General features: G+C 38.6%; 1 protein-coding gene across 1 annotated transcript in view; it reads right to left on the bottom strand.

Moving 5' to 3' along the window:
- Window positions 1-24,910, bottom strand: part of HAPLN1 (hyaluronan and proteoglycan link protein 1) — a 66,074-nt gene extending 41,164 nt beyond the window's left edge. Inside the window, exon 1 of the mRNA XM_063295451.1 lies at window positions 24,798-24,910. The gene's annotated coding sequence lies outside the window, so the exon portion shown is untranslated. The remainder of the gene's footprint in view (window positions 1-24,797) is intronic.
- Window positions 24,911-27,467: the final 2,557 nt, after the last annotated feature.

The following is a 27,467-nucleotide window of genomic DNA, read 5'->3' as shown; positions in this document are numbered from 1 at the left end:
ATTAGAACAATACATTTGAAAAAATCCAAAATATCTCAAAAACATTATTTCTTCTTTTTCTTTTTACCATTGTATCAACACACTGCAGTTGACCAGCAGAAGCACTTCTACTAATGGTTCATCACAAATGTTTACCCAGGACCCACCCAATCCCATATTTCATCAATGTCGTGTTTGGTCATCTTCTCACCAATAAAAAAGATGAGATTTCATATCTGACTGCAGGTGGCTAACACATTTTCTGCTGCCTCAGCATTAGGAAGCCTTTAATATTTTTCAAATCTTTAAGAGTAGTCTGTTAGTAACAGATGATGAGTGTCAGTGGTGGTTGTGGCTAAAGCAAGCAGTGGATGTAATCACAGTCAAATGTGACACCATCATTTTTGTCTTTCTGAGAAATCCTTCCTTTAGACTGCCAAGGAAAGGACAGAGTGTTTTTTCAGAAGTCTGATTATTGCAAACAACTTTTGAAGCTAGGATTAGAGCCACATACAGCTTTAGAGCTTCAGGTTGCCCTCCTAGGTTCTATCTAAGACCAGTTTGGAGGCTGCTTCTATAATTTTATGTGTTTTTGCTCTGTGTGTGCTTTAACGTTGCTTGTGCATCAACTGCAGCAAGATGCTTTAGACATCAGCACACGTGATAACACCAACTCAGCAAGCTGTCTGTATAAAGAAGAAATTAGTTCTGTAAGTTAATATGGGAGGCAGGGAAGGGTTTGCATTAAGCATGAGTGGTAACATATTGCCATCTAACCTTGAGCAAAATTGTTAAGAAAAGGGGCACAGACTGCAGTGCAGCTCTGCACCACTCTTTATGAATTCGCCATGCCTAAGAATACAATTTGCAATGTATATGCCTGCTGAAATGCTGAATTCAAAGTAGAAGAAATAGCTATCCAGGATGTTGAAGATCACAGCTAAACACATACAGTAATATGTCAAAATGGGAAAATCTTCACTTTTGACCTTCATTCAACATTTCTTAGATTTTTTCCCTCTTCTGTTACATAATCCATAAATGACAAATGGCAGATGAATTTGTTTTAAAGGAAAAAGGACTTTGTCCTTGCCAACGAATCTACTTTTATCTTTCCTAAATTAGATTTTATTGAGAGAAACGATGTTAACACAAAGAGAGATAAATATTTCTTTCCATCACAGCATCACATTTTTAGGTTACGTATCCTATTTATAGAAATCCCATTAAAGGATTTACTTCCATTATTCTAACAAAAGAATAATGTTTCCAATTCCTCATCTTTGTTAAATGTTTGCTTTTAATTGCTAGCTCAACAGCAATTCACCATAACTATAAACATATCTTTAGCTAAGTTCCATTAATGAGGAAACATTGCTGATTTCCAGAATTCTCCTACATCCTCTTTTTAGGTTTTCCTTGTAACCTGCATCTCTGTGCATAAGGATGATGTCTAGTCACATCTATCATGATGCCTGATAGCTGAACTGAAAACCAATTTGGTTTAATGATTGAGGTCTTGGACTAGAAGCTGGAAGCCATGGAAGACAGGTGGGTGACTTTGGGCCAGTCACTCTCTCAGCCCTAGGAAGAAGGTACTGGCAAGCCACTTGTGCAAATGTTGCCAAGAAAACTGCAGGAATTTGTTCCTGTAGTCACCTGGAGTCAGTGGACCATAAAACAACAACATCTTGAATAACATTCACTTTGGGGTTTGTTTGTTTTTTTAACAACAGTGTGGCTGAAGTGAGATATAGTGAGGAAAGTTAATAGTACTTTATTCAAGTTAAGAATAAAGAATAAAGATAAAGACTTAAAGACTTCCACTGTAGGTAATGGGTGGAATTGTATAAAGAATTATATCTATTTTCATGTATGACGATTAATATATAGATTTAATGCATTCTGATACACAAAAAAATGGCTATTGTGAAAAACATGCAGTATTTGAAGCAAAAGTAATCATTACTTTAAGCAAACTCCTAGGTTGTTTGAAAAAGAAGCTAGTATTCTTAAGAGGGTAGGGGAGAATAGTAGAAACAAATTGTAAATTATATTCTTACTCTTGTATTCCTTCTAAGAATATTTAGAATTATTATTATTAATTTTCTATCCTTTATTATTTTTATAAATAACTCAAGGTGGTGAACATACCTAATATTCCTTCCCTCCTATTTTCCCCACAACAGCAACCCTGTGAGGTGGGTTGGGCTGAGAGAGAGGGACTGGCCCAAGGTCACCCAGCTGGCTTTCATGCCTAAGGCAGGACTAGAACTCACGGACTCCTGGTTTCTAGCCCAGCACCTTAACCACTAGACCAAACTGGCTCTCAGTCAAGGGAAGTTTTCAGTTCAAAGAAAATCAAGCCAAGAAAATGATTTGTTCCTGTTGCATAGCATTGTCATTCAGGTCATCTACATTAATTAACTTTTAATTGGAGTTTTGAGAATCAGTTCTTGAGCTATTTAGTCTATTAATTCTTATTTGAAGAATAAGAACATGGTAAGCATGTAGAATGTTCTACTTAGTTTTATTTTTGTACTTCAATATTTGAAATTCTTTGAGTATGTATACAGAAAAGGTAATTGACAGTAAGTCATTAACAATACAATTGTAGTATTGAGAAGAGTCCAAACTGACAAATCCTACACTATTTCCAAAATTAAGTCAGGGAGAAGGAAAGCAAGCAAGCAAGCAAGCAAGCTTTACAGAGATTTAACCATTAATATCAACTGTAGTGAGGGATCCTGCCTGGACCGTCCTAAGGAAAAACAGGAGCTTTGAACTAGCAAACCCTCGATCCAGAAAGGTTATGAAATGATCTTGCTAGCTAGGATTGCTCTATAAAATAATTAACCCAAGCTGTGGTTTCAAACTTGAAATTGTGGCTGCTATGTTTATGCCAGATTTGAATCAAGATTTAAAATCAGATATGGTGTGTTATGACCAGAGCCAACAAACAAACAAATATGCAAACATAGGATAATGCTGAAAAATCAAAGTGGCTAACAGCACAATAAAGTAAGATTGCCCAGAATAAGTTTACTGCTAGTCCATGTTTTTTTGTGTGTGTATGCCTTTGAGTCAGTGTTGACTCCTGGCGAGTGCCTGGACTAATCCCTGCAGTTTTCTTGGCAAGGTTTTTTGAAGTGGTTTGCCATTGCATCCTTCCTAGGGCTGAAAGAAAGTGACTGGCCCAGGGTCACCCAGCTGGCTTCATGCCTATGATGGGACTAGAACTCCAGTCTCCCGTTTCTAGCCCGGTGCCTTAACTGCTACACCAAACTGGCTCCTGTTAGTCCATGTACTCAAAAGTAAATTGTAGGTGCACTGGATTCTTACAAAATCAGTGTCATTCATCAAACCACTGATACATTATTTAATGCAAGTAAAGGGACTATGAAATGCAAAATTAATTACAACCCTACCCTTCTGATGCCAAAAGAGTTACCATCCACCAGTTCTTGCTTGGTGCATTGATGACTTTCTGCTGGACAACTCATATGAAAACGATAGTGATTACTAAAATGCATCTAATAGTAAAATAGTATTTAAAAAAAAAAGAACATGATGGTTTACTGCAACAAAAATAATAATGATAGTTAGAAATTATAAACTAATAAAATTGATTAGCTCTAGATGATTCTGTTGTATTATTACTCTAACATAGCATTCCCCAGTTTGGCACTCTTCAGATATCTGGGTTACAATCTAACAACCTTGGAGGGCACAAGGTTGGGAAGGAAGCTCTTCTGAGTAATGTATGTGATAATTTCACATCTGCGGTTTTGAATTGGTCATTGCAGACCTCTTAGCAATGCAGGCCTTTTCTCATTATTTGCTGATAAAGCAAATTGTGCTTTAAAATATTTAATCCCAGTAGCTAACTCAGCAGACAGGGGCAGAAGAGAAACCGTATTTGGAATATTACCTGATAAGAAATTCAACCACCATTTTGCTAGCAGTTAAATGGAACTTGCAGGAAGGCTTGACCTTTTTAGTCCTTCATTATCTGTTTCCTGCAGCTGCATTTCCAGTTTATGATAATGTTGTCTGTATTTCATGGATATTAAAGGTGTTTGCAAGAGAAACTTTCCAACTGTACATTTATTCAAATAATTATTTTGAGCTAAGAAGCCATACCAAGTAGTCCAAGTATATGGATTATCATGATGAAGTGATCACCAGATGCCCTTGTAAAATGCTGCTTCGTGAGAGAGGTACATTAAAGGCTGAAGGCAAAATCCACAATCAAAAACAGGTTTCTATGTATCAGGGACCAATTTTCACTTCATTGAATGTTACCTTTTCATGGCATTCATGCTTGGTTCAAACATAAATCTTCACTTCTGGAATTGAATATATTAGCTATTATCCCCTTTTCCTCATTCGTTTTCTTTTTATTTTTCCCAGCCACTGAAATGTTGGAAGCCATTACAAAAGAGGCTTGGGATTCTCTCCATTTATCTGCCCATTAATCCATCTGCAAGATAACTCTCTGGAAACTGAACAAAGCAGGATTAACTTTGATACAGAGAAGAAAATTACAAAAGAAAAATCAAGTTCAAAAAATGGTCTGGAACAGGTTAGGAGCTGCAGAGAAAAAAGATCCAGAAAAAAAAAAAAAAGCCCAAATGGAAGAATCTCTCTGGGAAAGGCATTTGGGCAGTTTGGAATGTTGGTGACTAAACCCTCGTCACATGACCCAGAGCAGAGCTATTATATTATTAAGGGATTGGAAAAAATGTAGAAGCTGTACATATTTTCCATACTGCTTTTATGTTTTCCTCTTTGGTATTGTAAGCCATTATTTCACAGAATCTTTTATCCTTTTGTGATTGGACTTTCAATATTGTGTGCCAATTCATTTTTTCTAATTGCTGGAAAACTGCATTCCCAATATTTTTGATGTATTATATTTGGAAATAAATTGTATTTTTTAGTCAACAAAGGATAGGCTTCTTTGTTCAAGTCTGCCAAATTTGTATTTTTATCCAGTATTATGGGCATGTGGGGGGCAGCAGGGTGGCAAGTAATTAAATATGCATCATGACATTGTAACACAAACTCCACCCTTTCCATACTTTCATGCAACAACACAATGCAAGAACAAAAGGGTAGAGTTCACATCATGATGCCAAACAGATATTCCATCATTTTTACATCATCATAGCTAGCTGTGGGCACCTATGTCTAGTACCCCCTAAAAGTGAAGTATGTACTTTTAAGTATAAGATGCTTAGGCTTCTGCCCTCTCTTTGAAAAATCTTCAGATAAAATAATACCATCACTATCTCTATCATTCAGCATAGAAAAAGGCTACTATCCTTACTGTTTTTAAATACATTTGCTTTGCTTTCAATGATAGTTATTTAAACAGTTATAAGATTTCTAATCCTAATTCTTAATGTATCTTAAATATTTAATTACAGTCATTGACCAGTACAAGTAAAAATATACCACGTGTCCTATAGAAATTCTCAGCTAAACAAAAGAAATGCAATCCACATTGAAAATAAGTTAAACAGGTTAATTATCCTTTATGTATAAAATCAAAAATGCAGCCTGTATTGCAGTATATCAGTACTCTGTAAATTGTAACATCCTATAAATATCAATTATTAACTGTTAAAATTAAGTGTTATTATCTAAAATTTTGCAGTACGTAGTTATAAAAGAAAGTGAAATATTTGGAAAAAGTTTTTCATTAGGTTGCGACGACTCTTAAGAGCTGCTGCACAGAATCTTGCTGCCTGCACTGTAACTATCTAATCCTAATTGTGCTAGACTATTATTTATTTAAATTTATTTCCTGTTTTTCCTTTTGGAGCTTACGGAAGCATACATAGTGTTCTCTCTTCTCGTCTTTCCCCACAACACCAACCCTCTGTGAAGTGAGCTTCTGTGGCTGAGGGAGAACTTGAACCTGGGCCTAACACCTTCCCAATGGTACCTCACTGACTATTATCTTGTGTCAATAGCTAACATTGAACTCAAATTACATTATCTCATAATTAGAGTATTTCTAGGTTTTAGTTGAGAGTGATCTTTTTGGTGGATTTCAAGTTCTATTGTTTTTAAACTCTTCCTTCAGAGCAAATTTAACAAAAGCTACTGTTATATCATAGAATCACTTAGATTAATAATTATGGACTAGAAAGCAATCCTAGGAGAATGTTGTACAGTTAACATATATAGCCCATGTATATATATATGGGCTATATATGTTAACTGTACAATATTCTCCTAGTATCTGCTGATAAGAACAGATACTATACTCCGCCAAAAGGCTGATAAGTGAGATTGTGCCCCAATGACCACACCCTCTACGCACAGCACAATGTCCCCCTTCCAACCCTGAAGCCAGTGGATTCCTCCTCATCCATTGCTCAAAAGATCATGAATCAAACTTTGTGGGCCTCTGCCTGGCTCAAACAGCCTCCACATTTTAAACGGTGATTTTGGAAGTGACCATCCAGCTGAATTCAGCTACCTATCTGGCTCCAGAATAAGTGCTATTTATATAACAGTTTCTAGGGAGCTTCTCCCTTATGCTAAAGCCCTAGAAGCTATACCTACATTTGACAGTGATCATATCCCAGTCCTGCTCCAGTTAAATGTCTTCACTCAAAAAACACATACTGAGGATTGCTACCAACCCTTTCTAATGCCAGCAGGAAGAAGTTACTGTCAAGCCAAGTGGCCCCTCCATCTAAATCAAATGATAACAGAGCTACTGGCCTCAGATTGCCTACAGTGCCTTCAGTCTGCCCTGACATGAGCTGAATCTGCTGATGCAGTCTTGGAGAACTGCAACACCCTTACCCAAGAGCTCCACCAGCATCTTACCTGTAATAACTGCATCCTTGAGGCAACAACAGCACCACTCCAAGCCACAGACAAGGACTGTGTTAATGCCAAAAAAGCCACTTACCAGGCTTATCTATCCAATACTACACCGGCAGCTGTGCTGGACCTCCTTCAGCAGAAGAGATACTACAAAGGGATAAAGGATGATCCCGCTAATTATAGACCAATCAGCCTTCTTAACGCAATCAGCAAACTCTATACAAGATACCTACAATGGAAATTCCAGGACTGGCTGGAATAAGAAAACATACTTGCAGAGGAGCAAGCCAGCATTAGGGAATGCCAATCTACCATTGATCAGTGCCTAGTACTCCATTATTCATTGAAAAATACTCCTCCCACAGCACAACCTCCCTTTATGCCACTCTCATAGACTTCAAAGCAGCATTTGATTCCATATCTCAAGTGAAATTGTGGGGAAAACTGGAAGCCTCCTTGACTGACTGATGTCCACTTCATTTAATATTTATGCTACATGAAGGGACCTCACTCAGAGTAAGATGTAACCCCCAGGGCCATCTCACCAGTGCCACTGAAACTGGGAAAGAGAGGGCTGCATACTGGCCCCACTCTTATTCAATTTCCATATCAACTCCATGATGGGTCATCTCCACTAGACAAACTTTCACTCTCCAAAACTTGCTGGAAGACATATCTCTGTTCTACTCTATGCAGGTGATGCAGCAATAGTTTCAAGAACACCTATTGGCCTTAAAAGAGCATGGAGAGCACTAACAGAGTACTGCAAAGAAGACCACCATCTAGAACTCAATCATCAGAAAACTAAAATCATGGCTTTTGCCAAAAGGCCCAAGAGCCACTCCTGGAGCATTGATGGCCACAAGATTGAGCAGGTTTCCTGTTTCAAATAGCTTGAGGTATTCATTTATTCTGCCGGCAGTAGGAAAGCCCATGGGGACTATGTTGCTAAAAATGCACAAAGGAGTTCATCTGCCATTCTTAAAATCCTTAAGACAAGAGGTGGCCACTATATACCTGCAGCACTCAAATTATCTGAAGCCAAGCCAATAGCACAACTTCTTTATAGTGCTCAGACTACCCTTCCCCCCCCATTAACTATGAGTGATGATTTTCCATCCACATGGAAACAGGCAGTGGCAACTAAAATCTCATCCTTGGGCTTCTCTCCAGGTCTTCTACTCAGCATGGGATATGATCAGGCAAAAGCACTCATAATCAGTGTGTAGCAGACACAGAACACCAACTGGATCTAGCCAGGATCCCAACCTTTATTACCAATTAATCCAACTGTTACTCTGCCTCCCCTATGACATACTTAACTAAACTCAAAGTACCTAAACACTGGAGGGACTTTACTCTGGCATAATGTCATGCCCTCCCCTCAGCTGCCCTCGAAGGCTGATACAGGAAGATTCCTTACCCAGAGAGACAATGCCCCTGTGACTCTGGACACACAGAAACAACAGAGCATGTGCTTCTCCAGTGCCTGTATTACAGAGACATTCATACTAGCCTCATCTCACCATTACTGCATAAATACCCAGGGTGCATAGGACAATGCTACACCTCCCTGCTGCTTTCAGATACCAACCCTGCTACAACATACAATGTTGCCAGGTTCTGCACGGCAGCACTTAAAATTTGTCAGATGATGACCTGTGCCATGAACTAGACTTAATGAGCATCTAGTTAGCCATTCCAGAGTGCTCTGTAATTTGATATAGTCTTCCACATATGAACCTTTATGCCCCCCTTCCTATCTAATGCTCTACCCTTCCTTTTAGATTCCTTTAGATCTTTGTTTTTTATATATACTTTCTCTTTTAATACATATATATTTTTATATCTTCTAGTTTTTCATAATTTTTTAGACTCTGATGTATCTTCTGTGCTTTTTAATTTACTGTACCCTACCCTCCTTATGCTGGTCTATGACTGTAATAAAGATTGGATTTCATTTACTTTGCCTGTATTGTTTATTGAAAACTGTTATCTCTGTTTAAGAAATAATGAAATCAAGAAGAAATATTACCTTCAATATAGCCTCAATGATCTTATTCTAATACGAGGTAAGTTCCAGCACTGGGCCTCCAAATGTTAATCTGCTATATTGCCTGACATTTCAAAACAGTATGGCTGATCGCAGCAGGGTCAACACTGCATGCACGTACAAATGGATGAGGATTTGATTGCATGGTCACAACGGCTATCTTGACCTTTTTTTGACCCCCCCAGCTGGTGGTTGTGGGTGATGGAACTATAGTATTGAAATACCTGGATTCTCCAAATTGGGCATCATTAGGGTAACTAATTCGAATTCAGTGGAAAATATTCAGAAGAAAACCTCACTCACAGGCCTAAGCATTACAGGTACAACTCTGTAATTCTAAATGTTTGAAGCATTCCCTTGTTTCTTCTTAAGCTGATTCTACAATTCCAATCTTACTGGCCCATTTAGTAAAGACTGTGTACAATTGTAAATTAGTACACAGTCTCAATAATTTTTGCCAAAGCTAAGCAACATCATGCACTGCCACAAATAATTGTAGAACGGAGTTTATGAGGGAAGGATCCTGAATTAACAAAACACACTAATGCTTATAATAAAGAAGGTATCCTAAACAATATTTAAAAGAAAGACAGAACAAAACTATTACTGAAGTCATACTGGGTACCAGTTCTTGCACAGATCCATTTGAATTGTGTGTTTCTCTGACTGAGCTACATGAGAATTGTGTCTTAACGCAACTGAACGGCACTGGAGTTACATCATTTACTTTGGAGAAAGCACAACTTGTGGTGATGTGTTTCCAGTCTCTAATGTACAGGGCTGTCTTAAAGGTGCTTACTCCAAATTAAATCCTGCTGAATTCACTGGAGCTTATTCTCCAGTAATTTCACTGTAAATAACAGAGGATAAATCCTTGATCTACCTATGAACAGTTGATAATTTCCAATGTAGTTATATGGCATCCCTCAATATTCAGCCAATTAATACAAATATGTATAAAATACGTGCACTGATTGCAGCTCCTCAATCCAGTGTTGTTAAAAAAAAAATTGCCTACTTTCTAGAAACAAAGGGCTAGTGTAATTTTAATAAAATATTGATTTCATGGAAAAGTGAATTTTATTATTTTAAGAATTAGAAGTGCAAATAATTTTATGTAATTTCAGTAATTATTTAATAATTTAAATTGTTAGGAAGTTTTTCCCCCTTACAAAGCACACATCTCCATAATTTCTCCTTTGTAATCAGAAAATGAAAGAGCACACCACTTGGTGGCAGTATAATAAACACTTTATTAGCTATATTTAATAATGCAGTTATGAACAAAGCCAGCTATTACATTACCATTCAGTTATTATTTCTGATGCTGTCCACTGAAGTATTTTTAAGTGGATAAATTTATTCATGAAAAAAAAATACTAGCTTTTTGTTGCCCAATTGCTTATATAACTGTTTATATTATTATATAATTGTTTATACAATCCACACAAGGTCATTTGAATGATAACAATGGGTGGATGAGAAATAAAATCTGCTTGCTTAATGTGCTGCTACATGCATACTTCTTTAAAAATCACAAATATAAAAATGACTATTTTAGTGTCATTCTACCTCTTGATTCCTAATAATCCTGAAAAAATGATATCCTTGAGAACAAATCATGAGTGAGATAAAGAACCTTAGCCCAGAAAAAGCCCAAGCTAGCAGCAAAAGTCTTCTTAACATCCTACTAACTTTTGAAAATAAGTAACCTCCATAAATAATAATAACTCATTATATTCTGCTTATAAATACAATGCAGCAAAATCATTTGCTTGGACAGGTATAGTGGGAATGTGAATTCCTGGACCTTCTGAATGACTTAGCTGTAATACCATTGGCCATGACAGCCTGGGCTGGCGGTAAGGGTTGAAAGTTGGGGAGGGGGATTGCTTTACAGTGGTTCTCTTCCTTCCTGAATGGCTGGGATTTGGCTGGGGGGAGAGAGTTTGTGTCCATGAGCACTGTGGTGATGGGTGCTGCAGGACTCAGCTCTTTCCATGCTGCTGTTTAATATATACATGAAGCTGCTGGCAGAGGTTATCCATCAGATGATTCTCTACGATGCAGCTCCATGTCAGTTCAGGCAAAGGATACAGTGGAAATCCTGACCTGGTGCCTGGAGGCTGTCAGGATCTGGGTGGGAAAAACAGGGTTAGGCTGAATCCTAGCAAGATGGAGTGGCTGTGGATTAGAAAGTTGATACTTTCAGATACTGTCTATCATTATTTCTGGATGGGGTTTCATTCTCCCAGTTGGAGCTGGTCTGCAATTTGAAAATCATCCTAGAGTCATAACTCCTGCTTGAGAAGCAAGTAGTGGTTATGGCTAGGAAGCTTTGCTCACACTCATAACCTTGACAGATCACATGTGGACTGTATAGCTAGCTCTACATAGGGCTGTTCTAGAAGACTCACTCATCTAATTAAGCATGCAGGGTAGTTATGAGTGCATCATGTTTCACTACAGAAATACCATTACTGTAAGAACTGTATTGGTTGCCAGTCAGCTTCCAGATTCAATTCAAGGTGCCAGTTGTCACTTTTAAATTTCACACAGCTCAGGGCCTAGATATCTCCAAGGCCGCCTTCTTCGAATTTGCTGATGGTCTCTCTACCAAGGGAGTGACATCTACAAGAACTGCTACTGAACCTTCTGAGTAATGGAACCCCTTTTGTAGAACAGCCCATCCTCAGACATTTAGACCACACCCTCCTTAGTTTGCTTCCAAAATGATATGAAAACATGACAAGCAAAATTAGTATTATTCTACCCTAAATATTGGCACATCAGGTTGATGGCTCTTTGTGACTGTATGATTTTGTTCTGTTTTTAACCCTCTGTTCTGTTAGTGCAAACCAATTAGAGCCCTGAGCAGCATAGAAACCAAAGCATAAAAGTAGATAAATGAAATATTTATTTGGCTTATCCAGAAAGTAATCAGATATATTAAAGGAGCTGCACACAGCCTTTTTTTTAGGACTAAGGACCATATTCATCCTTTGAATGTTTGGACAAGGACAAAAGCTAATTTAAGTTCACTTCACTTCAGCTAATTTAATACAATGAAGATGATCTCTTCCCTGTGCTTTGATTAATTTCCACCTTCTATTACATTAAAATTTACAGTTTGGCAGTTCACTTCTGAACACAAAGAAATGTGCAGTGCAGTTCTTCATTTAAAGATCTTCATTTAAAGATGGTAGGGATCTGTTGTTGAATTGTTTATTCTGTGAATTGTGCATACTGAAAAAGTTTAACATGATCTCATTTTTTAAAATAATTTCTAAAAATCCATCTTGCATCCTTTTGGAAAAAAAGTATTTACATTTATAACCTTTAATTGACATTATCCTTATATCCTATTATTAAGAAAGCCATTCAGTTTATTGCCTTTCAGATATTTTTCACTGTCTTATAACTAATGTTGGCAAACATTGTACCTAGTTATGTTTAATTCCCAAGAAAATTTAAACAAAATCTAGAATAGTAATTCATATTATAGACATGTTTAAATAAATAAGTTTGTATTGTAATGTGAGCTTTTTGAAAATGAGCTTCAAAGCTGCAACAATTGGTACCAGCTTCTATCCATGCAAACAATGAGGTACCAGTTGTGAGTCAATGAGAAATTATGGTTAGAGTGTAAAGAACCGTAAGTCAGCAAGAGAATGCAGCCTTCAACAATAGGCTCTAGGAGAAAAGCAAAAACAAGCTCCACATTCAGAATAGTCTGTTGATGCACTACAGTATACATAAACATACATAAACCTACTTAGTCAGACATGCAAGTATCTAAATACTACTAAAATTCTCATGTCTGTTTGTCTGTTTGTAACCTTCAATTGGGCAAAATGGTGAATCATAGAGCAACAATTTTTGAACCAAGGTACCTCAAATGGGCTAACTTACAGAATGCATCCAAAATCCAGGACCTATTACTCTTGTGGGATTGAAATTTGGCAAAGTTGTGGCCACTTCAGTGCTGCCATGCCACCGCACCACCACAAGGTCACTGATTGTCTTGGGTGTATCTCTGAATCTTTCCTGCCTCCTTCTGGCCCATGCACTCAATCAGCTGGCAGCAAGGCCTGATGGGCAAATGGCAATTGGCTGCTTTGGAACTGAGGCCAAAAATTTAAATCTATTAACGGTGGAAGGTGGCAAGGGAAGGACAAGGGAGACACTCGGATACTGCTGGTGAGGTAGGGCTGACTGGTGGGTGCCGGTGGTCGATGGGTGGGCCCTCTTCCTTCCTGGAGGGAGGTGGCCCTTAGGGACATGGTGGAATGGGGAGTGGAGGTGCAGTTTTCCTCATGGTCCACAGCTCCCTTGGTACCCCCTCTCTCCGGCAAAGTGGTAGGCAGTTCCATGGATAGCTGAAGAGGAGGAGGAGAAGGAGGAGGAGACTTCACTGGGGCTCTGCTGAGGGTTGTGAGGGGAGGGGAAATGGCACCAGCCTATATTATATGGGAAAAGAAGAATGCTCCCTGCCAGCTTCCCACAAGGAAAGTCAATGGGGAAGCCACCTGGAAGTTGTAAGTCACTCCTGCACACACTGTTTTTTTGCCCACCCATGGTCATTCTGTTTCTCTATTTAGGTAAGGAAATATCTCTAAAATGATGACCTAACAAGTCATGGGTTGTCTAGTACTATATAAGATGAAAAGCAGAATTGCAATGTAAAGTGTATGAATTTGACATTGAGTATCTCTTCACATTAAGTTCAGAGCTTGCACAAGGTTGCAGATCTCTTCAGTTAAGGCTAGAAAAGACCTTCCCTACAAACTCTGAAGAATGCTACCATCAATGCATAAGAGATGGCACAAATATCTGAGTTTTCTATATCCTTATGGGTTAATCTAAATCCTTATGATTCCCCACTTCACCTTGTCCTGTTTCAAAAATGCCTAAATGAAACTCAGTGGAGCCCTATTAAATTATGCCTCCATAATTATTTGCTCTCTTATCTCATGATGGTTATTATTACAAAATAAGAATTTTGGTACACTACAATTAATGAGTTTACTACAATTAATGAGAGACCCAGTTTGGTGTAGTGGTTAAGCATCAGGCTAGAAACCAGGAGACTGAGAGTTCTAGTCCTGCCTTAGGCACAAAGCCAGCAGGTTGACCTTGGGCCAGTCACTCTCTCTTAGCCCTAGGAAGGAGGCAATGGCAAACCACTTCTGAAATCTTGCCAAGAAAACTGCAGGGACTTGTCCAGGTAGTCTCTGAGATTTGGACACAATTGAATGGATTAGGGGAAAAAAAACAATTAATAAGCAGAGACAAATACTTTTCACAGAGAATGGCTTTCCAGATGGATTCTACATTACTGTTAGACATTCCTCCTAAAGCCGTAAAACTCTTCATTTAATTTGCATTGTCATAGACAGTACATATTAGCCTAACCTTTCTAATGGCTGCCTTCCAGTTCACATCTAGTATTGAATGGGGGAAGCTTTACTTCAATACATCAATTTGGGAAGACTAGAACCTCTGGACAGATTTTTTAAAAGACCAAACAAAGATTACTGAATTAATTCATATAAGAAACAAAATCCAAAAAAACTGCCTTGTTACAGCTGTATATTTAAACATTTTTGCTGTAGATATTACTTGAACCATTTTAGTAGCGTTAATGTTTACTGTGTAGGGCAACATTAATTAATCCCATATTTTCAAAAGATTAGTAAATATTTCCTTCCCCCTCACCATGTTAGCATATGCTCCCCACTAAATCAGTTGTTAGATTAGTGAAGCATTTGTTAGCTAAGCATATCTCACTATCTACTGTATCTTATATATTGCCTTTTTATGGTGTTGCATAAGCCTTTAAAATAATCAAGCAATATTGCTAACGGAATACTGTAGCAAGATAATAGACCATTGCCATGAGTTAAAATATTAAAATGGCATTTATTTTATAAGTACATGGCAAGTATCTTGTAACAGTCTTCTGCTTCAATAGTTTTGTTTCTGGTACACAATACTGTGTGTTTAATGAGCCAGAGGCTATCATTAGATAGAGATTCAGTCACAGACCAAGAAAAGAGATAGACTTATGCATATAGAGCTCAGTCCAGGAAGATTAATAGCACATTAGAAATATATACCCTAAAATTATATCACGAAATGTTCAAAAAGACAGCTTCTAAAATTTGTCCATCTATGTGTCTATGAATCTACACAATAATTTTATGTATTTGATTGCTATCAAACAAAACTTGGCTATTTTAGGAGATACCTTGGACTCCTGTCATATTGAAAGGTCTACACAAAAAGGATCGAAGCAACTACAAAATGTTTAGTAAGAGTTGCATGATTCTTTACAAAAAGTCAGTACAAAACAGCGTAAGTCAGAGATTTCATTGCTCCCATGCCTTGAGACAAATGCTTAGTTTGCTTAGTTCATTTTGGTATCCCACATTTAACATCCTTTGCTTAAGGATTAACTTCACTTTTATATTCAAGGGAAAATAACACCACTCCATATTTTCTCAGGCCTTTTAACTCTACACTGAGGTAGCCAAAGAATCCAATGTTTTCATTACAATGACAAAAGCAGTATTGCACCATCGTAACACAAGTTCTATCCCTTTCATACAATGTACCAACATCACAGTGTAGATACAAAAGGGGTGAAGTTTACACCACAACAATGTAACACTGCTTTCATAATTTACTCTCCCCCTCCCCAGTTCCCTCTATCTCTGCAGAAGATTCCTATTTTGCTAGGTTAGAAGCTCAAGCACAAATTTCTGTACAGGATTCTGCAGCTGCCAGCTTGTTAAACTTGATCTGTTGTCTCTCCCATGAAGCCTGTAATTGCTCAGTTGGTTCTATCATCTGCAGAGGCATTTTGTAAAACACAGTGTCAATTTGTGAACTCTACTTTTCTCTTAAGAGAGGAAATTTTTGCTTGTTTCAGCCATTAGCTCATACATTACACCAACTGCTTATTAAAGTAATATTTCACAAAGCTCTGTTCTGTTAAAGAAAACACCTGTTCCAACTCTTCTGAATGGCCTTTAGATTGACCATTTTTTTTGGTTTCTTTTGAATGTTTGGTTTCAGTTTATCTGATTATCTTCAAGATTTCCTATTTGTTATAAGGGCATTTCCACATGCAGATTTTGTGCCAGTTCTCCAGATTTAGCTGATCAGATGTTACTGGCTGTTTTGGCTCAGCCCAAAAGCTGACACTTTCTTTTGCTATGCTGGAATTTGTAGGTGGTTCATGATCTTGCTGGTCAAAACTACTGCATTCTCCACTTTCCTTCTTTGCTTAATGAGACTGCCTTACAATTTCTTTCCTTTGGGGGGCAAAAAACAAAAACAAACCAACCAAGTACTAGCAGACTCTCTGCTGAAGAAGAGGTAGAAACCTCTTTTCAATTTCACTTCTGTTCAATCTATCTAAGGTGATATATGCATGAGAGCAAATTTGGTGAAGGGTTAAGGTGCTGGATTAGGAGAAGGTAAACCTGAGTTCTAGTCCTGCCTTAGACATGGAAGCCAGGTGGGTGACTTTGCCAAATCGCTCTTTCTCAGCCCTACGAAGAAGGCACTTCAGAAATGTTGCCAACAAAACTGCATGAAGTTGTCCATAAAATCACTAGACTCAAAGACACACACATACACTGTATGCCCAGAAAAGAATACAAGAATTTGCAAAACAGCAATCAACGCTGAAGGTATCTTAAAGTGGAATTCCTAGAGTTATGTTAGGGACTTATGTCCCTTTTGCCTACTATAGCATTATGCAATTGGAGATATTCAGGAAAGCACATGATGTACAAAACTACCAATAGAGAATCATTATACTTTCATATGCTTTTATACAGTCTATATTTTGTATTCTGCTGTTGGTTAGCTGAGGAAGCCCTTATTTACATATGTTTATCTTATCACGTTTCCTGTGTTTCAAAGTTGGAAGCAGTAAAGACTATTCCAGATCTATTTTTAATGGGCTTGGAGGGACTGGGAAGTGAAACCAGTGGGGGAGTTCCTAAATGAAACTGTTCTGAAACTGAATGAATTGAGAAAGAGATATTTTCTTCACTCTGTAGCTTTTGTTTTTCTCAGTGGGGGTCAAATTTAGAGTAGGCAGCTTCTCTATCTCTATCTCTATCATCTCTATCTCTATCTATCTCTAATTTTCCTGATGAATATCTGTATCTAGTGGCAATCATAATTATCCATCAAAGTGAAAGTGGGGAGGAAAAGAGGACATGTCACCTATTGGTCTCTCCTCCTCCAGTTATCATGGTATTAAATAAGGTAGGGATTAAGACCCACTGCTACTGCTTCCATTCTGTTTCCATTCATTGCCTTCTCCTATCCTCCAAGCTCTATAGGACAGCTTATCACTGATTCTATCAGAGGAAGACAATTCTTTCGAATTTGGAATCACATTTTACTTCCTTTAAAAAAAGGCATGTTTCTGCCTCCAAGGACTGCAGCAGATGTAGCAGTGATGCTCTGATATCTCCAGAAGAGATAAATGTTCACCACATTTCTTAAATTTTGTAATCTTGAAGAGTTTCGTAGGATTGAAAGGAAATAGGGTTGTTCAGCCTATCAGATGGTTAACACACCTACTGTAGTCATTTTTTTTTTAATTGACAACTTGTTAACCAAACCTTGGCAACTCAATCCTGAGGAAACCTGGGTCACGAAAAAGGACTGGGGTAACCTTTAGGTTTTGGATTGTCTATCCCTCACCTCTCTTTGTCTTCCAAAATCCAAATTCTTCCAAGGAATAAAAGCACATGGAAAGAAAGATGGGAATAACTATAAAGCTATAGTAACCCAATACGGTTATTCTAACCCTACCTGCTGAATATTTTCCAAACTACTGAGAATCTTATTTCTGGCACTGCCTGCTCTCTAAACCTTGTTTATTAGAGGATATGTTGGCAACGTGCTAAGGGGAATTCAGAAGCTTCAGGGTGAAACAGCATGGATCACTGTATGGCTCCTGGACCATGTATTAGAAATAAGAATTGTAGAACTATAATGGGTCCTTAGGTCATTGAGTCCAAACCATTACTTGGTAGACAAAATCTAGAGCTAGACCATCTCCAGGAGATGTCTGTGCAGCATGAAAATACTTCCCTTTCTGGCAGTTTCTTCTATTTGATTTATTTGTGCTATTAAGTTTCTCCTAATATTCATCCAAAAACTTATATCCTATAATGAAAGAAAAGGGAGGGGGGGTCTGACTCTGTCTTCAGGACAGTTCAGAACTGTTTCTATTCTGTAAGGCAGACTTTAGGACTTTTGAAGAATGGTATGTCCCTTTCTCTTCTCTTTTCTAGGCTAAACATATCCTGTTTCTTCCACTACAGCTTCTAAGATTTGTTTTTCATACCGATAACCATCTAGTTGCCCTTATTGGAACAAATTCTGATTTGCCTAAATGAAATCCACTTGGCCATAAATTAAAAGGGAAATCTACTGTGCCTGAAATAATAACCCAGAATATATATGGGATTTGACTGCTCTAGAATGAATAAAGGAGGAATCACATCAAAGAAGAGTCAAAAACAAGAGGAGCTAAAGAATGAAAAAAGAAGGAGCAAACTGAAAAATCCACAGTGCTGATATTGCACTGATCTAAAGGGAAGATGACCCTGAAATTAAGATAATATGCAACACCCCCACCACCACCAGCCCCACCCCCACAACAGAGTATACAGGAAAGAGAGAGGGGAAAAAATTGTGCAAAGTTCAGCATCCCCATGTTACCTTGGGTTATCACTTCCAGTTGCAACCAATCTTGGGAATTCACTGTTGTCAATAGATTTGTTCCTGAGACACATCTGTATATGTGTATGCATATATGTATGTGAGTATGTATAAGAAGCCCCACTCCCAAAAAGGCCAAGACCAAGACAAAACAAATAATAGAATGAATAGCTACTGATTAAACTTATGTCATGTTCACTGTTTCAATGTGCACTGTACATCGTAACGTTTCACATGCCATGGCACTGATGCGCGTTTCTGTTTGGGAGGAAGCTGCTGTGAAACCTTGTACCAAGCTCTGTATGTGAAATCAGTACAATGGAATGTGTTTGGGTTATGTGCTCTGTTCAAGGACTTTTCCCGCAGACCATCAGAAGCCGTTAGGAGTACCTGGGATTCTGAACTTGGGAAGATTCTACGGGGGGAGGGATCTCATTTGCACGGAGGGCCTTTAGTTTGCATTTGGCGCGCTTTTATCATTCTCAGCTTTCTTTGTGATCCTGCATACTATTCTTCAATAAATTAGATATCTTTGAATTCCTGCTCATGAGTCTGAGAGTGTTTTAGAATAGGCATTCATTACAACTTAATTATATGTAGAATAAGGTACCCTCTTTATAAAAGCAATTGATTCACCAAGAGGGCAGCCTCTTCAAAGCAGCCTGTGCAAGCTACAGATAATCTTCAAAGGCATCCATGCTTTTCAGCAGTGATGTCTGCAGCCATTTGCCCCTCCTGCTTATTCACTCCCATCAACAATAAGAAAGGAAGATGGGAAATCTTTCACAGGTATTTTGAAGGAAAAAAGTGCCTTCCTTTCAGGAAATACTGTACATTAGATGGTAGTAAAATGCTTCTATATCCACTAGATGGCACATGATGACCATGGTTAATACATTTTATTTCCACAAAACCTCCCATTCATGGCATAAATAAAGACCAGCATTATTAATTTATACCATTGCATCCACTCTGCCTCAATGTTTGTTTAGCCAGCTGTTTCCTCTAATCCTGCTTAAACACCATTGATTAAAATCCCAAATATATTCAGAAGATTTTTTTTTATCCCAAAGAACATTTTGTTGCCTACATATTACAAGCTGTCTTTTCAAGTACAAGGCAGTACTTGAATGACTAACTGTGGAGCCAGAATGTCTAATAATTCTTTAGAAATAACAAGATAATCTGTTGTGAATAATGGAATTAAACACCTTTGCAAGCTGAAAAAAATAGAAAGATAGATAAGATTTTCAGTTGCCAAGTCTAAAATATTTAAAAAATAAAATCATTTCCAGCATTTTGAGGCATTTTGTTTTTCATTTTAGTAGCAAAGCAAGTAATACATCAAAATAGACATATTAAAATTTTTCCCATGACTTGTAATCTGATTATAAACAAAGTTTAGAATATTCTTCTTAATAAAACATAAAGGGAGAATGTTCCATTAAACACATACAGTATGACTTACTCCTGTGTAAATTAAGAGTAAGATTGGGCTGTATCAAAAGCAGAATATTACTGTTAATGCATTATTTTATATAGTTATTTTTAATTATCATTATTCGCATATTGATATAGAGAAAACAGAAAAAATAATGGATAAAACTTTAAAGACAGAATAATATAAATAAATAAATAAAAGTTTGCTAATTAATTTTTTTTCATCTAAATTAAACTGATTACCCTGTTTAATCCTTTAACTCCAAACCTGTAGATTGGATTCTTCATCAAAGTAGAGCTTATAAGTTCTCAGACATCGATGAAATCAGGTTAACTAAGGCCTGCCCAATCTCAAAGCAGAATACTTTTGATTCAACAGTTTTTTTCTGTGATAAGATGGAATTGAATCAATGTGGAACAAGTTGAGGAGTGCTACTGTAGAGCATGAATTTTGTTGTTGTTTGTTGTTGTTTATTCGTTTAGTCGCTTCCGACTCTTCGTGACTTCATGGACCAGCCCACGCCAGAGCTTCCTGTCGGTCGTCAACACCCCCAGCTCCCCCAGGGACGAGTCCGTCACCTCTAGAATATCATCCATCCATCTTGCCCTTGGTCGGCCCCTCTTCCTTTTGCCTTCCACTCTCCCTAGCATCAGCATCTTCTCCAGGGTGTCCTGTCTTCTCATTATGTGGCCAAAGTATTTCAGTTTGGCCTTTAATATCATTCCCTCAAGTGAGCAGTCTGGCTTTATTTCCTGGAGGATGGACTGGTTGGATCTTCTTGCAGTCCAAGGCACTCTCAGAATTTTCCTCCAACACCACAGTTCAAAAGCATCGATCTTCCTTCGCTCAGCCTTCCTTATGGTCCAGCTCTCGCAGCCATATGTTACTACAGGGAACACCATTGCTTTAACTATGCGGGCCTTTGTTGTCAGTGTGATGTCTCTGCTCTTAACTATTTTATCGAGATTTGTCATTGCTCTTCTTCCAAGGATTAAGCGTCTTCTGATTTCCTGACTGCATGAATTTTAGCAAAGCAAAATCTGTTTTATTAAAATTCATTAACCCATATTAATGTTGAGCTGATGTAAATGGAAAGCCCAGATTTAATTCAGAATTTCCAGTATTCATATCCCCTTTCCTGTTTTTGGTTGTGGATCATTTCATCTCCATCCAACAACACAGAGTTCATAGAATCTGGCGCTGTGATCATTGTAAATATATGGAAAAAATATCACTCCTACATTTGGTATTAGGGCATGAAGTTCTTTATCTTCTAACAGCTGACTAGTGAAGAGCCCCATTACAAGCCATGGTTTTTTTCTCACATATTGGGAAATTAACGATATATTCACTAACATGGGTTGCCTCCATTTTACCATAATCTTGGATTCCAATCACAGCCAATCCCAATTGAATGCTATAGCATGCTACAGCCAAAAGTTCTCCTTTTCCTGATCTAAGGATTTTATTTTGAAAAAATATAGTGTTCTTCTTGTCTTTTGGTGGACTCCTTCTGCTTCTTTCTACTTTGTTGACCTACTTTTATTCAGCAACTGCACCTTTCCCTCTCCTTCAATCTTCTCTATCACTCCTATCATGTCCACTTCCATATTTCACCAAACAATGCTGGGGTATGGTTGAATAGGATGGGAATGTTATTCTCCAACACAATTGTGGAATGGTGTGCAGTTAGGTGGCTAGGGAACACTAATAGCTCTGGGGCAGCTTAAGGACCAATCTTTCCCTTTCTTTAGAATCAGGCATTTCTCTTAGAACTGTTCCCTTCCTGCTCCAACCACTGCCTCTTAGAACTTTACCCACTGGTAGCTCCTTCACTATTTACTGTCTGTAATAGGGAAAATAGATGTGAGCTGATTAACCAGAATCATGTAACAAAAACTTCCAAGAGACTGACTTCCCTATTGCTCAGATTTTCCACAGGCTCACCAACTGAATGTACTGTCACAACCTCTCTTGGTCCCAAGTCCAGCAAAACCTCTCACAAGGAAAAGAATTCTGGGGTACACTTCACTTTTTTATGACTTTGACACAGTTTCCATCAAAAATAATGGCCCTCCTATGCCAATCAAACTGCTACTTCTTTCAATATTTAGCCAGATTAAAGCACTGTAAATAATACAATACACTAGGAGATGATTCAGAACCATGACAAATTTAATAATATTGGAAAGGAAACTATTTTTCTAGAAGGTATTTGTTGGAATGATCCTTGTCTATCTCTATTCATATTCATTATTGCTTATTTGTTAACATATCTATCAGTATAAATGTAGAAGCTTTATCATTTATAACATTATTCTCTGAACATTTCATCTTCACAGTAACTTTTCTGTTCATTATTCTGATTATTTTTTTCGTGAATCAGATGATTAATACATGCCAGCCAAAACTTTATAACATCTTCTTCTCTTTTAAAACACAAGCATAATAACTTTATATCCAACCCAAACTCTGGACAGAAAAGCTATTTAGTAAGGCAGACTTTTGGCATATTTGTGCCATATACCAGAGATTAATCTGTTGATCTACTAAATATGTTTATTTTATTTTTAAAACTAGCAACAAATACTATTATTTGTTGTGTGAGGATTGTCATTTAAGAATATACAGTTTAATGATTTGTGAAAAGTGACCTAAGGAGAGAGGGCCCTTTGGATGGTACATGAAATCTCTATCCTCCTGTTATTCAGATATTGGGTGAGTGCCACTCTCTTCCGCTTTCTCCATGCATGTACCTTGGCTGAATATGATAACACTGTTTCCTTCACTTTAAGTCTCTACAAGCCAAGAACACTGTGAATAACTGAACAGTTTTGGGACATAGCTGAACCCAAACTAAGCACTTTTAAAATGTTCTAATTTAAAGGGAGGAGTTAGATTCCCAAATTGGTGCTCTCTACCCCTCTTGGGTTTGCAACACTAAGACTTTAGGGCCCAAATTGGGGAATGTTGGCTTAGCCATATAATTAATTGTTCCCCACTGAAACTGTTGTGATTAATTTTGCTCTTAAAGTATCATTTTGAATGAATGAGTTACAGCTATGAGAAAGAAATAGATAATAGTTATAAAACATGTTGCATAACTGAAGAGGCTATATTAATGCTAACATGTTTGCTGAAGGTGATTAGGTGAGACCTTGTTTACTTCCAGTTATTAAAGTAGGAACATTAATTTTGTCAGTTTGTAATTTTCTTAGCATGCAAAAAAAAATGGCTATTGTGAATAAACTTGTGAAAATGGGGTAATAATTCCATTTTTTTTTCATCTGAAGGAATCTGCATTACAGGACATACAGTAACACATCACAATAGTTTTCTTCTACAGTGGTATTACATAAACTCTCTTTTTGGCCTTACAACCTCGATTTGTATGTGGTTGCTTAAAAATCAGAACATATTAAACTTGCAGGTCTTATTTTCTGTGTCTGTACTTCATAAACTTTTTTCCCCAATTTATATTTTGAATTTTACGGAAATAATACTTAGTGGGCAACTTCTGGCCCTCCTTATGTTGCAAGAATCTCATCAGCCCCAGTGATGGTGGCCAACAGTCTGCAGTGATGACCACCTGTTGCAACAGTTGCTCATGCAGCTTTCTGCTCTGTGAAACTCTGCCCACCATGCAGAACCAACCAATTATTATTTCCTGGATTTTCACAATACTTATTCCTTCCTGGAGGTTCATCGCTCAAGATCATATAACCAGTTGCATCTTTTATCTAGAGCACTATTCGGTACCAGCAATGTGGTTCAAGACCTGAAGAGGAACAGACAGGTTCCCTGATTTTCAGTTCATACCTCTATGTGAAGCAGGGGCTGATATATGATGAACAAGAAAGAGGCGAATTTTGGGGACTTTAGTAACTCACGGAATGCTTGTGTGAAATTTTGAAGTTCCCTGAAGTGTAATCTCTACTCCTTCCCTTCTCTCTCTCTCTCTCTCTCTGTTCTTCTTTTCCCAAACCCACCATACCCGGGATGTCTTTAACCACTGGCTCCCTTCCAGGGACCGTTATTCCTGCCCTGCCCAGTAAACATGGCCCATGTCAGCTAGGGATGACAGGAGTTATCCAACATAACTGGATGATGTCAAGTTGGGGAACACTAAGGGTTGGATGGCTTATATTTCCCTTATCTTAGGAGGCTTCCAAGAAGTATTATTTTGGTTGCTATTATTGCACCCTATGAGATTACTGTAAGCAAAATATGGAAGATCTTATCCAATGCAGAAAACAGTGGTGCTAGCCAATAATGCTGAACTAGTATATCCTATTTCCACCCCTGACTCCACCTGCAGTTACAAAAAGAGAATTGATGCATCCACTATATAGCTGTCATCAATTTGGCTCCCTCCAAATTCAATTCCCATCATTTCATTTTGCCAGCAAGAGGGTTATGCTGGCTTTGGATGATGGGAATCCCAGTCCAACTTGACCTCAAGAAATTCAATTAGATGTATATTCAGGGTGGCTGACAGATGAGAATCCCCTGCAGAGAGATGCAGCATAGGCAAAAACTAGCTTTTGAAAGGCAGAAGAGTTGTCAGAAGAAAAGTTTGGCAAGCCCTGTTCACCGAGAGCGCCACAGGTTACAAGCGGACAAGTGGGAGAGACAGCAGAGCCTGCAGGTTACAGTTGGTTGAGAGTCGCTTGATGCTATCCCACCCCGCTCCCAGACTTTCGCTTTTCCGATTTTTACCTTTCCACAGCTTCAAAGCGAGCGACGCCGCTTCCACAAACGGTATCTGGCCAGCGAGGCTCTACCCTTCGCGCGCTCTCGCTTCTTGTGCCTTGCGCCAGCCAGAGACGAAAGTCCCGTCAGAGAAGAGGGAGAGGGAGAGAGAGAGAGAGAGAGAGAGAGACTTCTTTCAGTCGACGAAGGACCACGTCAGACGCGAAGGACGTTTCCAAGAATGCTGTTACTGCTCGATGTGAGCGCCGCTTCAAACCCCAGGAATGAAGGGGTGGAAAATTAGAAAGCCAAACACCGCGCGCGCACACGCCCAGCGCTTCGCTCCCCCTCCCACCTCTCTCCGCACAGCGTCCTCTTGTTCCTCCAGCAGCCCGGCTGCTGGACGGGGGCGTCCCTCAGGGTCTTGCCAGGTGCCCTGCCCTCCTGGCCCAGCCTTTTAGGCCACCGCCCGCACACAACCCACCCACGCCTCAGCTTTGCCTACTGAGGAGGACAAGCGGTCAACGGAGCTCAGCACCGCGCGTGACCAGCACCTTCGCGAGCGTGAGCTTCTCCTGCTCGGTTGCTGGGCCTTCCCACGATGGGCACCACTTCCTCCTTCAGTTGGGATGGTCTCCTTGAAGGAGTGCAGGGGAAGACAGAGGAAAGGGAGCGAAGACGTTTTGATTGTACACTGTTCACTTCCCCAGCAAATCTCAACAGCAGCACACCATCATGACTCTCTTTTCTAGAATATTATTGAAACTCTCCTTTTGCCCTTGCAGTCTTGATTTCTATATGCATTATTGGAAAGCTGAACGTGCTAAATACGCAGTTGTTTTCTACGTTTGTGTTTTATGCACTGCATTTTCAATTTACATTTAGAATTCAAGGAAATGGCAATATTTATCTAATTTCCATGATATCCTAGTTGAACTACATAGGCATGCATTTTTCACTGTTTAAATTCCTACCTGCAATATGTAGTTTTTCTAGAAGTATATTGCCGACAATATAATGCTTGCAAGAAAAAAGTTAGATGCATTTTAGCCATCCCTAGCAAAAGTATTGGCTTTGGAATATGCATTTAGGGGTTGGATTATGAAGTTTTGCTTAAATTAAAACAATACATTTTAATATGGAGATAATACTGCTGCTATCCTCAGAAGACAATACTTTTCAGGTCCTATTTTTCCTTAACTCAAGGAGGGCTGGCTGTTTCTAAAAATGCAAAATTGTTGCTAGCAGTTGCTAGAAATGCAAAACTCTTTTGTTCATTTTTAATAGGTCACAAATAGGTAACTTCTGGTTCTCCATATGTTGCTGGAATCCCATCTGCACCAGTAATGGCAGCCACTGGTCATGATGACTGCCCCACCCGCATGGCAATAGTTGTTCAAACTAACCATTGAGAACCAATCTACCCTTTGAATGGTAGTTACAAATCATTATTATTTCCTGGATTGTGTGGGTTTTCACAATTCCTATTCCTTCCTACGCAAGACTGTAAGAAATTACATATTTTATCCAAAGCTTTGTTCTATCCAAAGCTTTGTTTTATCCAGAGCTTTGTTCTATAGTTACAGTATGATACAGATATGCTCCCTAATTTTCCATTTATACCTGTATGTGAAGCAAGGGCTGGTATATGCAGAACAAGATAGACAAGTATTCTGGATTTTAGTAACATACAGGATGTTTGTGTGAAATTCTGAAATTCTCTTCCTTTTGTCTTTTCCTTATGTCCCCACCATAATTTGGGGTATCTTTGACTTCTGCTTCTACCATTAACTTCCTTCCAGGGACTATTACTTCTACCTTGCGAGGATAATGGGAGTTATCCAACATCCCTAGATGATGTCCTGCCAGCAGTGCTGTTCTGTGCATTCTGCTCTTTGTCAGTAGGACTGAGCATTCCATGGCCTGTTTCATATCACCCTCTTCATACCATCCTATAATGGCGGAGTAGGACCTATGGTTTGGATGGATGCTGGAGCATAGCTACAGGTGGATCTCTTTAGGAGCATGTATACAGAATGTGCTCTGTGTTTCATTCCTGACCCTAAAAGGGTGCATATCCAGTGAGGTGTGGGTACACTGTGAATGGGCCCTTGGTGCTTAGCCCCATATCTGCAGAATTGACTTGGACAAACTGTGCCTGTGTGGACTGAGATCCTCATGATTGAAGACCTGCTAAAATAGAAACGGGTAAACTATGACACCTAGGTTTTGGCAATACCTGGTCCTTGCTATATACCCACTTGCACAAAGGTACTTGTTTCTTCAACCTCAGCTTGGAGGGAATGTTTTTCTAGTTGCATCTGCTAGTGGACACCATGGGGAGAGATAGGCGGTGATTATGCACAGGATGAATCCAAAATCTTGCAGGTTTTGCTGTGATATTGCAGTCATACATTCCTTGCCAATGCACTGGATGATATTGTTGCCTGTTGGTAGACAGTATGTACTTATACCATGTATGGTGACCATAGCACAAGAACCACACTTCTAGTACCATTGAGTCAACCCATTGCTGGTCCCCAACTAACTCCCACAGGTATATTGCATGACAGGGAAGTAGTAAATGACCCAAATGCAGTGGTACAATGTAACATAATTTGACATCTTCTCATGCAGTTGATTGCATGACAGTATTGGTAAAAAGAAGAGAAAAAAATGCAGTACTCACAGCATTTC

Source organism: Candoia aspera, chromosome 2, assembly GCF_035149785.1.
Source record: "Candoia aspera isolate rCanAsp1 chromosome 2, rCanAsp1.hap2, whole genome shotgun sequence".
Classification (NCBI taxonomy): Eukaryota; Metazoa; Chordata; class Lepidosauria; order Squamata; family Boidae; genus Candoia; species Candoia aspera.
This window is presented reverse-complemented; position numbering and strand designations above follow the sequence as displayed.